The sequence below is a fragment of the Microcaecilia unicolor genome, chromosome 6 (assembly GCF_901765095.1).
Source record: "Microcaecilia unicolor chromosome 6, aMicUni1.1, whole genome shotgun sequence".
Lineage (NCBI taxonomy): Eukaryota > Metazoa > Chordata > Amphibia > Gymnophiona > Siphonopidae > Microcaecilia > Microcaecilia unicolor.
Window position 1 is genome coordinate 171,248,400 of NC_044036.1, and position 17,533 is coordinate 171,265,932.

General features: G+C 41.8%; 1 protein-coding gene across 5 annotated transcripts in view; it reads right to left on the minus strand.

Annotated features, from left to right (window-relative positions):
- Positions 1 to 17,533, minus strand: part of ATP2B2 (ATPase plasma membrane Ca2+ transporting 2) — a 969,683-nt gene that overhangs the window by 581,400 nt on the left and 370,750 nt on the right. Inside the window, exon 1 of one of the 5 annotated variants that reach the window (XM_030205269.1) lies at positions 12,512 to 12,653. The exons of the other annotated variants lie outside the window; for them this stretch is intronic. The gene's annotated coding sequence lies outside the window, so the exon portion shown is untranslated. Of the gene's footprint in view, positions 1 to 12,511; positions 12,654 to 17,533 lie in introns of those variants that run through there. 5 annotated transcript variants of the gene reach the window in all.

Consider the following 17,533-nt stretch of genomic DNA (forward strand, 5'->3'; position numbering starts at 1 on the left):
CACTCCCCATGACAAAAAGATTTTGCAAAATTCAGTAATGTATGGTTTAATCTGTGGAAACATGCAAACTACCACAACCCCCCTTAACACAGTCACATAGTAGCCTGCTTCTGTGCATTAACTACGTGTTAGCCCTGGGATTCTATATATGGTGCCTTAATTTCCATGTGAAAATGTAAATGTATTTTATAACAATGCGTGTAACGTCATTGGTTAGCTAACAATTAGTGGCCTAGTGGTTAGAGAATGGTTTTGCAATCCAGAGGTGGCCAGTTCAAATCCCGCTGCTGCTCCTTGTGATCTTGGGTAAGTCACCTAACCCTCCATTGCCTCAGGTACAAACTTAGATTGTGAGCCCTCCTGGGACAGAGAAATATCCAGAGTACCTGAATGTAACTCACCTTGAGCTACTACTGAACAAGGTGTGAGCAAAATCTAAATACAGAAATAAAATATCAGCAGTAATTGGCATTAAGATTTACATGCACAACTTGCTAAGCATATTGCACCTAAATTCTAAGTCACATAGTTGAAAAGGGGGCATGGGGATAGGCATTTCTAAAATCTATGTGTGCTGTTATAGAATACAACCGCTCTGTGCCAAATTTAGGTGTCAGGATTTACAGCAAGTAAAACATGGCATAAATGGCTGCAACTATATTTGGTCATGTGGAGAGGCGCGCCGCATAATTCTACATAATGTGCAGAAATTTAAGCCTATTACATAAAATATAGGCATACTTTACAGAATATGCCTAGGTGTATTTTTTTCCAAGCAGACTTTTCAGGTGCCATATATAGAATCTAGCCCTAGGTGGTTAATGCCCTCTGGTAAAAGGGCCCCTAAGTCTGCAGAGTTGAAATCTTGGAGATACGGAGAAGTGACTGTATTTTGAACCTGTGGAAGTAGTGGTGTAGCTACGTGGGGCCAGGGGGGCCTGGGCCCCCCGTAGATTTGGCCCTGGACCCCCCTGCTGACAACCCTCTCGACCCCCCCCTCCCGCCGCCAACCCACCGTCGCCTGTCATTGCTGGCGGGGGGACCCCAACCTCTTCCAGCCGAGGTCCTCTTCTTCCCACAAAAGGCTTCCTTCTGTTTCTGATGTCCTGCACGTACAACGTACAGGACGTCAGAAACAGAAGGAAGCCTTGAGCGGGAAGAAGAGGACCTCGGCTGGCGGGGGTTGGGGTCCCTGCCAGCAAAGGTAGGTGATGGTGGGGTGGCAGCGGGAGGGGGGGTCGAGAAGGTCGTCGGCAGGGAGGGAGGGGGGGCAAAGTTTGTGGTGGCGGGGGGTGGGGGGTCGGCAATAGCGGGGGGGGGGGGTCGGCAGAGCTAGGGGGGCTCAAACGTGCCCCCCTCACTTCGGGCTCTGGACCCCCCTCCCACCAAAGTCTGACTACGCCCCTGTGTGGAAGCCATGCCTGGGACAGGCAGCAGGGACCCTGAAGTGGGAAAAGTAGTGTATGCTGAATTATGGAGCCTGCCAGGGACAGGACTCAAAAGAACTACAGTAAAGCTCCAAGTGATTGGTCAGAGTATTCAGCCTATGGAGAGAACAGACTTGGAAAATCCTTACTTTGAAATTAACAGAGCTATTGTTTTACTTACAATTCTTGAGAATTCCAACCCTGGTTGAAGAGCCACGCTGCCACATAGGCAGAAAAATAATGTGGCTCCCATATTAAATAGGGTTTATGCATATATGCTGAAAACCATCTACCATATGTTTAGGTCTGTCCCCAACATGCATACATGCATAGACACATCAGCCCCCCCCCCCCCCCCGACATAACAATCCACTCCACCAATATGGAAAGATGTCTCCTAGTGAGAGCACCGCAAGGAGTCCTCAGTGCCATCTGGATCCCAGCGCCAACCCGGGGAGCAGCAGAGGGGGATCACTGCCAGCCTGGACCCCTGTACCACCAATTCTGACCCTTGCGTAGGTTCTGTGGAAAAGCTGGGGTTGGAGGGAGGGGAGGGCTCTGAGGGGGGGCATGGATTTCTCTCAGGGGGTGGGATAGTTGTTTCTTGGGGTGTATCAGATCAGGGAGGGGGATTGGGAGGGGGTTCTGACCAGGGTGAGGAGATGCAGGAGAGGAATCGGGCCTTGGGGGGAGGATCATGAAAGGGATCAGAAGGGGGATAGAATTGGAAGACAACAGGGTTATGCTGCTACGGCTCTTTATGTGTCTGCAGCCACACTACTGGACTGCCGGTAGCGTGGCTGTACTTAGTGCCCCCTCTTGAGTTGGTACTAAGTGTAGCCACACTATGGGCAGTTGTGACAGCTAGTGAGTGATATAGACCTGCATGCTAGCTGCCACAGCCAACCAAACCTCCAACCCACCCAAATCATGTCCGGTTCCCACTCCTACCAGCATTAAGCATATCACAGAATTTGGAAAAAGAAAAATCATTAAGATATTCTCAGTTTATTCTCTGTTCCTATATGAATGATTCCTCCCATTCCATTTTCTTGTGTGATCACTGAGGCACATTGAGCCTGGACTTTCAGTACAGTATCTGAAATTACTCCAAGGTCCTTTTCCTGAGCAATAACTACTTTTGTGGAACCCAGTATTGTGCATGTTCAGAGAGTAATTTTATAAAGGCTTTTTCGCAAGTATATGCCAGTATGTATGTATACAATGCTGCTTATAAGATTAACCCCACACCCCTCTGCACACTGACATTTAGGTCACTGTGGGTTACATAGTATTGAGATGCAAAACATGAAAATGCATGTAAAGCATCTCATTACTATGTACACATCAAAATGCAACTTGTTAGTCAAATTCAGGGTTTAAAATATCCCCAGTCAAAACCTGGGTAGACTTCTGCGGTCTGTGCCCCATCAAATGGTGTGATATGATCTTCATCTGTCCTTACCAATGTTGTCTTGTTGATCAGACTAGATGGACCATGCGGATCTTTATCTACCCTCATTTAGTATGTTACTATGTCAATAGGCAATGGCTCTGCTCAACTATCATCTATCAATTCTGTCATGTAACACTCATGCACAACACTATGCAGTCTGCCAGAAGCATGAAGTGACACTAATGACTTGGAGCCTATGTTGCACAAACAGGGAAGACCATTGATCCAGATGAATGCAGCCAAAATGCTAGTATAGAGGCCAGGCACTGCCAGTGACTTAAAGAACTGCAGTGGCTGATTCTAAGGGAGGAAGAGAGAGAGAGATTATAAGGCTGGGAGAGGGAATGGAGAACTGGAGAGTGAAAAGTAGAGAGGTTGGACTATCCTATAGACTCCCCACTAAGGATGTGCATGTTTTTTTATGCTTCAAAGTTTTTATTGAAGACTCAACAATATACATATATCCAACAGTCTGCATGTACAGAAAATGAAAGTATAGAACAATCTGAGACAAGACAAAAGACTAAGAACCGTCACCAAATTGTAAACAGTTTTCTTCCCAACCCACCATAATCCCTACCCCACCTCACCTAATTTGTAGAACAACTGGTTAGGGGGAGGGTTATAGAAACGAAAACCACAACAAAATCCCAACCCCTGCATAATCAGAATCCAACACCACGGGTTTCAAAAAAATCTTTCATCAGAGACTTGGATTAATGCCACGCGAACACTCAAGATAGAGCCGTCTTCTCCTCACATCGCTTCTTATTGGCTAACAGTGTTAATTAATGCGTTTGTAGCAACAAACGTATAGTCTTGGTTTTGATTGGGGTGTCATTCATAATTTGGACATGACCAAATGTGTATATCATACATGCACATCTAAATCCCAATTTTTGAAAGCTGGTATATATGTTTATTCAATTTGCCATACCACGTAAGCCATACATGATGGATCTAGGCAGTGTACAATTCATTTTCAAATAAAACAAATATTGAAAAAGAACTCCATTAATGAACACGATAGGAACACATTTCCGAGAAAAAGATAAAGGCATAATCAGAGAGTAGAGACATAGCAAAAGACTTAACAACATCATGCTTCCAGGTGGTAGGTCCCAAATAAAATAAAATAAGACCACTCCTTAATTAAAAGTTGTTTACCAGGCCTCCTTGCAAAAAATTGTTTTCAATAGTTCTCCACAAATACATACATATTGCAAGGGGGAATGACCTGGGCATGTTTTGGGTGAGACTAGGGTGAGGCAAAAAGTACATGTGCATTCCCCATTTTAGAAGGGGAACCCAAGTTATGTCTGCCAACATCAGCACTAGGATTTAAACCTGATCTCAGGGACATCTAGGTTATACAAAGTTGAATATTTTGTGCAGAAATACACTGGATGGATTATGGGCGATTTCTCTCCCCCCCTTTAAATCCACATTTTTTTGTCTGCCCCCAAAAGTGATACTGGAAAATATTATTGGGCACTGTGACAGCTTGGGAAGACATACAGTGGGGGAAATAAGTATTTGATCCCTTGCTGATTTTGTAAGTTTGCCCACTGACAAAGACATGAGCAGCCCATAATTGAAGGGTAGGTTATTGGTAACAGTGAGAGATAGCACATCACAAATTAAATCCGGAAAATCACATTGTGGAAAGTATATGAATTTATTTGCATTCTGCAGAGGGAAATAAGTATTTGATCCCCCACCAACCAGTAAGAGATCTGGCCCCTACAGACCAGGTAGATGCTCCAAATCAACTCGTTACCTGCATGACAGACAGCTGTCGGCAATGGTCACCTGTATGAAAGACACCTGTCCACAGACTCAGTGAATCAGTCAGACTCTAACCCTCTACAAAATGGCCAAGAGCAAGGAGCTGTCTAAGGATGTCAGGGACAAGATCATACACCTGCACAAGGCTGGAATGGGCTACAAAACCATCAGTAAGACGCTGGGCGAGAAGGAGACAACTGTTGGTGCCATAGTAAGAAAATGGAAGAAGTACAAAATGACTGTCAATCGACAAAGATCTGGGGCTCCACGCAAAATCTCACCTCGTGGGGTATCCTTGATCATGAGGAAGGTTAGAAATCAGCCTACAACTACAAGGGGGGAACTTGTCAATGATCTCAAGGCAGCTGGGACCACTGTCACCACGAAAACCATTGGTAACACATTACGACATAACGGATTGCAATCCTGCAGTGCCCGCAAGGTCCCCCTGCTCCGGAAGGCACATGTGACGGCCCGTCTGAAGTTTGCCAGTGAACACCTGGATGATGCCGAGAGTGATTGGGAGAAGGTGCTGTGGTCAGATGAGACAAAAATTGAGCTCTTTGGCATGAACTCAACTCGCCGTGTTTGGAGGAAGAGAAATGCTGCCTATGACCCAAAGAACACCGTCCCCACTGTCAAGCATGGAGGTGGAAATGTTATGTTTTGGGGGTGTTTCTCTGCTAAGGGCACAGGACTACTTCACCGCATCAATGGGAGAATGGATGGGGCCATGTACCGTACAATTCTGAGTGACAACCTCCTTCCCTCCGCCAGGGCCTTAAAAATGGGTCGTGGCTGGGTCTTCCAGCACGACAATGACCCAAAACATACAGCCAAGGCAACAAAGGAGTGGCTCAGGAAGAAGCACATTAGGGTCATGGAGTGGCCTAGCCAGTCACCAGACCTTAATCCCATTGAAAACTTATGGAGGGAGCTGAAGCTGCGAGTTGCCAAGCGACAGCCCAGAACTCTTAATGATTTAGAGATGATCTGCAAAGAGGAGTGGACCAAAATTCCTCCTGACATGTGTGCAAACCTCATCATCAACTACAGAAGACGTCTGACCGCTGTGCTTGCCAACAAGGGTTTTGCCACCAAGTATTAGGTCTTGTTTGCCAGAGGGATCAAATACTTATTTCCCTCTGCAGAATGCAAATAAATTCATATACTTTCCACAATGTGATTTTCCGGATTTAATTTGTGATGTGCTATCTCTCACTGTTACCAATAACCTACCCTTCAATTATGGGCTGCTCATGTCTTTGTCAGTGGGCAAACTTACAAAATCAGCAAGGGATCAAATACTTATTTCCCCCACTGTATATGTTGAGGTTTCTAAGGGGTCCTTTTACTAAGATGCACTAAGAAATCGGAAAGCATGGTGAACACTTATCCATAGGAAGGACTAAGAAATAGACAACGCACCCTTACATGGACCTTTCCCATGCGCTAAGCCCATTTCTAGTGTAGCCATCAAAAAGGGCTTTTTTTCAATTTGTTTCATTAATGGCCATGCAGAAATATTCACATTAGCACACATCACTTTTTTTTAATTACCACTGACATACTTACCTCCTCCTATTTAGGTGGTGTTAAGGGTTCTTGCATTGTGGATGCACTAACTAGTTAGCACAGTGGTAATGTTGCATGTGCTAGCTAATTAGTGTATTCATGCCCATTCTTCACCCCTGATAAGCCCCCCACCCAAAAATATATAAAAAATATTATTACCGCACATTAGCACATAAAGAGGGCAAAACTATCATGGAACACTTTAGTATGTCCTGCGTTAGGCTAATTTTGCTGCATTAGGCGCAAGTCAGCACCTAATGCAGCTTGGTAAAAGGGCTTCCAAATTGGCAAACATATACGTGTGTATGCCCTGCTTGTAAAATGGATGTTCCTGTCACATATAACAGGTGTAATCATGTCCATCCCTGGATGTATTTTATAACAGGCTCTATGTCAGCAGATCCTATTCTAAGATACTAGTGGAAATTAACATGTCCTGATCTGGACATCTCATTTCTAACTTGTACATTCTATATAAAATATGTTTCTATCTATCTACATAAAATGGGCTAAAAATAGGCACCTTCCTGCCTTATTAACCTAGGTACTATTTTATAAAAGTATCCTCTTACTGAACAGTCTGCGCTATACAGAGAATCAGTACTATAGTACAAAATCAATACAGAATGATAGAAATGAAAATTTAAAATATGAAATATGAAAATAATCAAAACAAAATGCAAACAAAGCCCTACACCACCTTCTCCACTCACTCACACAACTGCTACTCACACACCTCCTCACATATTCCTTCACCTATACACTCATACATACATACATTTCTATACCCTGTTCACATATACCACAGCCAGTCACACATATATCCCATTTGCTCACACATACACACCACTCTTATACCCCACCACGTATCCATTCATACAATCATACTACCACTCACAAACCCCTGACTTAGCCATCTACTCACACACATTTATTTATCTGAAACACTCAGCCTCGTTTCCCAATTTCCAAAAATGTTCATACAGATATATCAGTATAAAAACATTAAAATATAAAAAATTACAAATTTGGCTAAGCTGAACTCATAAAAACTCAGCACTCAACTATCCTTCTCTCATCTCTCTCCATTAACCACAGAGTGAAAAATAAAACAGCAAAAATCAGTAACAAATAAATTCCCACTTCACATCTGCAGTTCTTTAAAAAAAATAGTCAAGTTTTAAATTCCCTCAGAAATATTTTATAATCCTACTCAAATCTTAGTTCCTCCATAAGTTGATTCCACCACTCCTTACATCGAGACGGTAAATCTTATCCCAGTTGTGCATGCCAAGGTAACATCAAGACTGGATTACTGCAATGCACTATACAATGGTCTGACTACAAAGGGCCCGCACCGACTACAAAGGGCCTGCACCAGCTCCAGTTGATTCAGAATGCAGCTGCAAGACTCATAGAAGGTTGCAAGCGACGTGACCACATCACACCATTTTTGCAAAAACTTCATTGGTTACCAGTACAATACAGGGCTAAATTTAAAACTCTATGTCTGATCTTCAAAGCCCTGAAAGGAAATGACCCCAAGTATCTGAAGAGTAGGATGATCCTCCACACACCGCCAAGGACACTAAGGTCCTCCCAAGGACTTTCACTAACTACACCCTCTCCAAAAGACATTACACAATGTGATACCCGTAAGCGAGCCTTCTCCAGAATAGCCCCCACACTCTGGAATGCATTGCCTGAAAGGCTCCGCTTAACACAAGACTACCTCTACTTCAGGAAGCAGGTGAAAGCTTGGCTCTTCAACCAAGCCTTTAATGGAAGAAGTAACTAACTTGTTAGTCTGACTCACACACACAAGAATTGACTCGGGCTGCACATACTGCAGCGGGACATGTTTATCCACTCCTACCCTAGCTGAGATAATATTTAACCATCTCTCTGACCTCATGTGCAACTTTCTTCAAATCAATCACCTTACTTTCTAATTCTTCCAACTTTCTTACATATCTATGTTACAACTTTGCCTTACCCTTCACTGCCAATTATAATGTTCTAGTACATATTGTGTTGTCATTGCAAGTAGTATACCATGCCATACATTGTATTGTTCAAATATTTTTACTGCTCTAATTGCCTCCTGTTCATATTTAATGTATTCTTACTGTACACCGCCTTGAGTGAATTCCTTCAAAAAGGCGGTAAATAAATCCTAATAAATAAATAAATAAATAAAATAACCACCAAAAAATACCTGAGCTCTCAGTCTCACCTACTCCATGTCCTTAACAACAAAGCTCACCAACTGCACTACTTGGCCAGACTTTAAGTCTCAACCAAGTATGTACCACTCTAGCCTGTTGCATACAGAATTTCCCATAGCCCTCAGTATCCTAAAAAACACTGTCAACAGAATAAAGTGGATTCTGGATTTTAGAGCAAGATCTTCAACAAAGGAGAACCTTACAACCACTTTGGACTTCTCATTATCATCAGCACTACTCCATTTTGAATTATTCAGAACCACTGATTCACATATCTCAACCACTCCAATCACTAATCCACTTACACATCTCATATCCATATACTTCCCACTTAGTCACACATACATGCCCTCTCCCACTCACACAACCATACTCCTCCATCCACTTCAACCCTCACATATCACCTGCTAACACAACTCCAGCAGCCATTAAGCCCAACATGGAGACAAATTAGGAGCTGGGGATCCCCCAGTGTCCCTTTACTAGTGGTAAAGGTTAGCATGGAGAAGGTTAGTAAAGAGAATTGAGGAAATGAAGGCTGAGTTCAAACCCATCACCTAGTTTTTCCATAATATTGTGATAAACTTTCTTATCAAGTTTTATATAAAGATATTTACAACCCACTTTTGTTCAAGGAGCCACAATATCAACAAATTAACAGTAAATACATTTAGCATATCCTTACAATTATCGTACATTAACTATATTTCATCACTACAACATTTTACCTAATCAAACAGATAGAAAGATTGCAATTTCTTGATTCCAGTCAACATTGACTGACAGGAAGCAACTAGTCAGTACAAATGTGTCACTTTCTTTGCTAGTGAAACACGGGTGAGAAGAGTTCTACTGAAAGCATAAATGCTGCTACATTTAACTTAATAACCAAAACTTGAACTGTGCATTAAATAAGCATGTTTAAGTGTATTTTGGAGGTGGGGGGGGGACAGTAGTGATCCAATTCTCAACTATGTTTTGTTCCTGCGTGTATAATGGTGGCTTAATCAACTAGAATCTTTATAGGCTGTGATATGTCTAATTTCATGAAAATAAGAATTCTCCCAAGATGTTGCTAAATGCAAGCCTTCGAAACTGCATAAGCCCCTTGGATGTGTCCTATGAAGAATATGAGACCTATGAAGTCTCAAAAGTACATTTATACCATCATCTTTGGAGAATTTTTATTTTCAAGGCATTAAAAATAATCCAGTTTTCTCCAGAGTCAATCTGAACTAAAGAGTTAAACAAGGTATTCCAAAAACATTCAGAAACCAAAGGGTTTTTTAATTTATTTTAACAGAGAAAATTATATACTATACTATAGGTCATTTACAGAAACAAATCAGCATTCAAGAATTTTCTTTTTTTTTTCAGGTAACCTAGAAAAAAAATTGAATCTGAAAACAGATTTTGATCTATGCTATATCCAAATGGAAGTTGCTATAACAGACATGCACCCCTCTCTTACATTCAGTATTGGTTTTTCACCATGCATTCAGCCTTAGAGAAACAGGATTCAAGTTAAACTGGGATACTGAAATGTGAGGCACATTACATAAGGAATCCGTGAAACGTGAGATGTATTTCTATAAGGAGTACTGTTGCATAAATAGTCATCCCTATAGTGAGAATAAGGGGCAGTTTTAAGTTGCATCCCCATGCATATTTAATCATTTCCCATCAAAGTTTGAAATATTTATGTTTGTACCTAAAGAGAGAGCAGCTGCAGTCTCCAAGGAATGCGCATATAAAAACTGAACTGAAGGAGATAGTCAAATGCATCAACTCTTTGCAACTAATAAGATGGAGCAAAGATAGCATTAATTTCACTTACCAATGTAAAAGCATCTTATAAATATCATGGACTAAATCTCCAAGACAAAAAAGGAATCACTGCCCACAAAGCGTTACAGAATCTGGAAACATCCTCTCTGAATTTTAATTTCAAAGCTGCAGATTATTATAGGTGTTAACCAGGTGTCTTGATTTTAAGTAACCTAGAAAATTAGCCCTCTAAGGACAATTCCTGAACAGTTTGATGTGACAAATATCTACTCACAAGGTCAATTTATGAAGGTCCTTTTCAAAGAACAGACAGAAGCAATCTAAGCGTTGTTTCCCTTTGATTATACTTTCAATCAGTAAATCAGACACAAAAATGTTCAATATTCAGATCAAACTATTGCAGGAAACAATTTACAGGATTTAAAAGGCAGAAGATAAAGTTAACGCTTTTCACTTGCCACCTAGTAAAATTAACACCTTCAAAATACAGAAACATGTAGCCCTCCTGCGATAAACTGAGAGATCCCTTAAAAGAGCAGAACCATGACTCTGCTGTATTACCATGTATAACTAATCAGTACCTCTGTTATTCCCAATTCATTCTTCTTCCTTCACTGCAGGACAAACCAGAAGCCCATTGCCAACAGCCAGCTTATCAAAATGACAGAAATCATAAGCAATCCCAATTTTATCCATAAGTGATAAAGGATGTGACAAACTCCAAGATTACACATTTATTTGTGAGCAGGTGCATTGACCTTGCCTTGTATACAGTATGAATGACCTTCTGTGAGTACTTGTCAGAAAAAATAAAATAAAAAGCATTGCTCCAACATAAAATCTGCTTTTTCAAGTTCATATGCACCAATATACTTTCTGACTTTAAAAATGCAAAGGAAAATTATTAGAACTTCTAATTTACCCTTCGGTCTCAACAGCTCAAGCGTTCTATCATTCTAAAATGCAGAGAGCAGCATATATATCACCGAAATAAAAGTCGTGATCCTCAAAACAAACCTTGGCATGAATCTAGTATACCCTATTCCTCTCTCTTAAAGAAAAGGACATAAAGGGAAAGGTAAAAAGCCAGTTCTTAATGCACGCATACACGCTCATTATAGCTGATCCAATCTGCAATTTTATTTAGAAAGAAAAGCCCTTCCTTTTATCAACTGCATTACCTACCTTACAGGAGGTAAAGCACTGCCTAGGCATCTGTTTCTGACAGTTCACTGGTCTCAAGACTTCCCGAAGTAATCATCTCATTAGTCAAAGGCAAGAACATGCAATGTAAAAGCAACACTGCCCTAAGCTCCTGCGGAACTTACATTCAGTAAATCAGAGGTATATGAACAGATTGACAGCTGTCCACAAATCGACCAGATGAACCGTCAAAGCTAGTACCAGAAAAACAAGTGGTCAAAGCTGGTTCATGCAAAGAAGATTCCAATGATCTTAGGTTCTGGAATTTTATATATATATATATATATATATATATATATATATATATATATATATATATATATATATATCTCATCATCATCATACTGTAAATTGGATCATTCCCAAACCGAAATATGATTAAATGTACTTCTTAAATTCTTAGCTTACACACATACTATGCAATTATTTATCATTGCATATTCTTAAGAATGTGACATTTAAAATTGATGCATCTTTCTTTAAAGATATGACATGTCAAGGTTAAAGTCAGCTGCTAACTGTCCCCAGACTACTTACATTTTACACCCTATCTTCTTTGTATTTTTTCCTTTAAAAAAAGGTCATGAAAACAGGTAAGGCTCTAGGCAGATGCCGATAGGGATTAGCAAGTCAAGGTGCTCTCAGAAAATCCCCCCTGCAGTCTCGTGAAATACTCTACAACAAATGATGTTGCAAACGAAAATCACAATTAAAACAGTTCACCAATTCCGGCGTCTTCAGTTTCCACAAGAGAAATAGGATTAGATTTGTTTCTGATGGGATATTGCTTGACTTTGCGATTTAACCAGGCAGCATCGGTTTACCCTTGATGCGCTGCTCTGTGAAAGTGAAATTACCTTTTCATGGATTCACAGGACAGGAGCTACAAAGCAGATCGTGCATCGCTCTTTGCGAGTCTCCACACCATTTTCACATCTGCTGCTGCCTCCGAGAGGAGCCAAATCGCTAAGTAAACAAGCCGAAAACAGAAACAAGGAGGAAAAGCTCTTTATTTTCATTTTCATGCTGTGGATGTCGCTACTTACTTGGCTAAAGGTATCATCACAAATCCAAAATGATTTCAGTTACACACACAGCGGAATAATCGCTGGTCGGCATCTGTGAGGGCTTGATACGCCGAGCTACATTACAGGAGTCCCCCTGCAGACTGTACCATCCTTAACCTGCAGGTTGGGGAACTCTTATTCCTGTCGCTGCATCTCAGTGGCAACGAAATCACGAAGAGAGGAGGAGGAGAGAGAAGGCAAGTGGGGTGTTCCTGCCTGCAGTTCAAGAGCCGTGGTGAGGGGGGGGGGGGAGGGGGGGAGAGAAAAACTCCAATGCAGCGAATGAGGAAAGCTTTCCTCTCTGTGAGGAAAGTGGACTGAACCATGAGGCTGTTGTTTGTGGTTGTAATACTTCCCCGGGGATAAAAGAGAAAAAAAACAAAAAACAACGGAGGATGGCAAACCACCAGGAATATGCCACTTACTCAGAAATGGGAGACACCTTCAAGGACAAGGACTGCCAAGCCCTATCTCAGTCAGTGGAGAATCAAGAGAGGTTCCATACATACATTTATTTATTTATTTATTTATATTGCCTTTTCCAGATGACACAGAAAACCAATTCACTGCATGTCTGCTGTAAAGTCAAGTGTGGAATAAAACGTATGAAGATGGCAGCCTTATGTTTTTTTCTCTTTATTATTATTGCTATTATTTTACTTTAAAATAGTAGCAAACTGTAAACTGGAATAGCTGACATAAGAGGGATTTTTTTTACATAATGCTAACTTTGCTGTCAGATTCATAGTAAAATATACATATTAAAAAAACAGGCAAAGAAGAAAATAGTGTAGCTCTTCTGTCAGAAAAGAAACTTAATCTAAGCGTTGTTTCTCTTATGACGAGTTTACTTTTAAAAAGAGTTTATAAATAGGAACATTCAAAAGTCTCACTTATCTGCTAAACATGCAATAACCCCTGCTGCAACTTGAGTTTTTCAATATAGAAAAGCATGTCATTTTAATGCAATCTACTTTCTAAGGCAGAAAAACACCATTGTTTAACTTTAAAAAAATCCATACCTACATTGTTATACATCCTCTTTGAGGGTCACAATGCTGAAATATTAATGTAGTCTGTCTCTTTCTTGAGAGTAACTTTTTATTGTTCTGTTGCTGTCTTCTTTGGTTTTAACTCACTCTGGCTGATATTCAGCCGGCGGTAGTGACCGCTGGCTGTATTCCTGGATATTCAATGTTGGGCCATGTCTGGGCACTGACATTGAATATCCAGTTACGGGCTGGCTGCTAAAGCTTCTGCAGTTAAGTGCAATATTCAGCATAGGATGAATTGCATAAGATAGGACTGCTATTTATGCGACCCAGTTTAAACAGTTATCTTATGCAATTAAGGGCTGAATATCGGCACTTAACCGCATAAGTACCAACTCTGCCCCTGGAATGCGCCCACAAGTTAGCCGTTTTTAGATCAGGCGCTAACCACGAATATTCAGTGACACTAAGTGGATATTTGTGGTTAGCCAAGGACAAGCAATTTAAGTGGGCAGGAGCCTATCCTGCCGCTTACGTCGCTTTGAATAATGGCCGGACTGTGTACATATGTAGTACCAATTATTGTCTGCTATTTGTTATAATTTCACATAAATAATGTCTTATTGCATTTTTACAGGGATCATTTTAAAAGTAGATATCCTTGAGAAGTGATTTCGTTTCAGATTATAAGGGCAAATCAGTGCCTAAAAGTAGGTGCCAGTTGTGCGTGCTCGTTATGGAATCATAGCACCTACACGTGTGATAGTCATGTTTTAAATTCCCTCAGAAATATTTTATAATCCTACTCAAATCTTAGTTCCTCCATAAGTTGATTCCACCACTCCTTACATCGAGACGGTAAATCTTATCCCAGTTGTGCATGCCATGGTAACATCAAGACTGGATTACTGCAATGCACTATACAATGGTCTGACTACAAAGGGCCTGCACCAGCTCCAGTTGATTCAGAATGCAGCAGCAAGACTCATAGAAGGTTGCAAGTGACGTGACCACATCACACCATTTTTGCAAAAACTTCATTGGCTACCAGTACAATACAGGGCTAAATTTAAAACTCTATTCTGATCTTCAAGGCCCTGAAAGGAAATGGCCCCGAGTATCTGAAGAATAGGATGATCCTCCACACACCGCCAAGGAAACTAAGGTCCTCCCAAGGACTTTCACTAACTACACCCTCTCCAAAAGACATTACACGATGTGATACCCGCAAGCAAGCCTTCTCCAGAGTAGCCCCCACACTCTGGAATGCATTGCCTGAAAGGCTCCGCTTAAAACAAGACTACCTCTACTTCAGGAAGCAGGTGAAAGCTTGGATCTTCAACCAAGCCTTTAACGGAAGAAGTAACTAACTTGTTAGTCTCACTCACACACACAAGGATTGACTGATTATCCACTCCTACCCTAGCTGAGATAATATTTAACCATCTCTCTGACCTCACGTGCAACTTTCTTCAAATCAATCACCTTACTTTCTAATTCTTTCTACTTTCTTACTCATCTATATGTTACAACTTTGCCTTACCCTTCACTACCAATTATAATATTCTAGTACATGTGGAGGGGCATAATCGAACGCAAACGCCTATCTCCATGGGCGTTTATCTCCGAGAACGGGTCCGTGAAGGGGCGGGCCGAACCGTATTTTCGAAAAAAATGGATGTTTTTCAGCTGGGCATTTGTTTTTTTTAGCGATAATGGAAACTAAAAACGCCCAGCTCAAAAACGTCCGAATCCGAGCCATTTGATTGTGGGAGGGGCCAGGATTCGTAGTACACTGGCCCCCCTGATATGCCAGGACACCAACTGGGCACCCTAGGTCAGTGCGGTGGACTTCAGAAAAAGCTCCCACATGCAAAACTCCCTTACCACGGGTGCTAAGCTCCCAACCCCCCTCCCCCAAAACCCACTACCCATAAATGTACAACACTACCATAGCTCTTAGGGGTGAAGGGGGCACCTACATGTGGGTACAGTGGGTTTTGGAGGCCTCCCATTTACCAGCACAGGTGTTACAGGTGGGGGGGGATGGGCCTGGGGCCACCTGGCTGAAGTGCACTGCGGTACCCACTAAAAGTGCTCCAGGGACCTGCATACATGCAGGCCTCTAGGACTTGTTGCTGCTGTATAACATTGGCACACCAGTTGACACCTGAAGACTAATCTTTCCGAAAACATCCTTTATTGGAATAACCACGTTTACTCACAGTTAACTGCAGATCAGAGGTTGTGCCCCACTGGCAATGAGTCTCCCTGCTACTGAGATTAGCAGTAGGTCCGAGCTGGCAGAATGCTGTACAATGCCCTCTTTCAGCCACATTCAAGGTAAGAACTAAGTTGTCTAGCGTGGCTAACACAGGAAAGAGAACTAAAACTGGCTTACAAAAATGGCCACTACCGCATGGACTACAACAGGAAACACAACAGGGCACACTCTGACCCAGTAGGCAGGGGGGGAAAGCACCATGGGAGAAGAGCCTACCAACTACCAACATCGTGAGACTGTAACACAAGTTAATGAAATCACGGAGCCCAATACCCTACACCCACCACAATGCAATGCTGATGTGACCCTGTACTGCACCCGAGAGCCACATCTGACCCAGGGAAAGGCTGTGATAGGATCGAACACATTCTGCTGTCATGGAGGTGGGTACGGCATTTGAGGCTGGCATACAGGCTGGAAAAAAAGTTTTTAAAGTGTTTTTTTTTTTGTGGGAGGGGGTTAGTGACCACTGGGGGAGTCCGGGGAGGTCATCCCCGATTCCCTCCAGTGGTCATCTGGCAAGTTGGGGAACTTTTTTGGGACTTGTTTGTGAGAAAAAAGGGTCCAAAAAAAGTGACCCAAAATCGCGGTCAAAACGCCTTTTTTTTTCGATTTTCAGCTAAAGACGCCCATCTCTCCTCAGCTGATAACCACGCCCCAGTCCTGCCTCCACCACGCCTCCGACATGCCCCCATCAACTTTATTCATTTCCGCAATGGAGTGCAGTTGGAAACGCCCAAAATCGGCTTTCGATTATACCGATTTGGGCGCCTTTGCGAGAAAAACGCCCATCTCCTGATTTGGGTCAAAATATAGGCGTTTTTCTTTTTCGATTATAAGCTGGATAGTGTTGTCATTGCAAGTAGTATACCATGCCATACTTTGTATTGTTGTTCAAATATTTTTACTGCTTTAATTGCCTATTGATCATGTTTGATCTATTCTTACTGTACACCACCTTGAGTGAATTCCTTCAAAAAGGCAGAGGAGTGTGGTAGCCGTGTATTAAATGTATTAAGTTATGTCCAATAAAAAAGGTATCATCTTATTTTCTTTTCCATGTTTTATTTTGTTTGATTTCTATTGATAATTCAAAAAGGCAGTAAATAAATCCTAATAAATAATAAATGAATAAAATAATTGGCGATTATGAACATGTGCTAGGCACTATTCTATAACATATGTGCCAAAATCACTTAAGGGGCCCTTTTACTAACGGGTTGGTTGCGCGAGAACAGGCAATCCAGAACTATTGCCGGGCTACTGCAGGAGCCCAGCAGGAGTTGTATACCAGCACGTTTAAACACTAGTCAATGGTGAGCTGTTCAAACTCATATGGTGTTTCAGAAGGAGAAAATCCCTCAGAAACATGAGTTTGGACAGCTCACCATTGACTAGTGTTTAAACGTGCCTATGTAGATTTACCTAATTACCACACTAGTCATCACTGCACATTTTTGCATAGTGTTGAGCCCAGCGGTAGTTCCCACCCCCAGCGCGCACCATTTCTAGCACTATAAAAATATTTTCTATTTTTGTAGTGCCGGTGCTTACCGATGGTAATCAGGAAGTGCCGCACGCTACCTAGTTACCACCGGGTTAGTGCAGGAGCTTTTTACCACTACCTCAATGGGTGGCAAAATGGCCGCATAGCAAGTAGTTCACGCCCATTTCTTTTGGAGAAAAAAACGACAGCCTGTTGCCCGCTGTGGTAAAAGGGAGCCT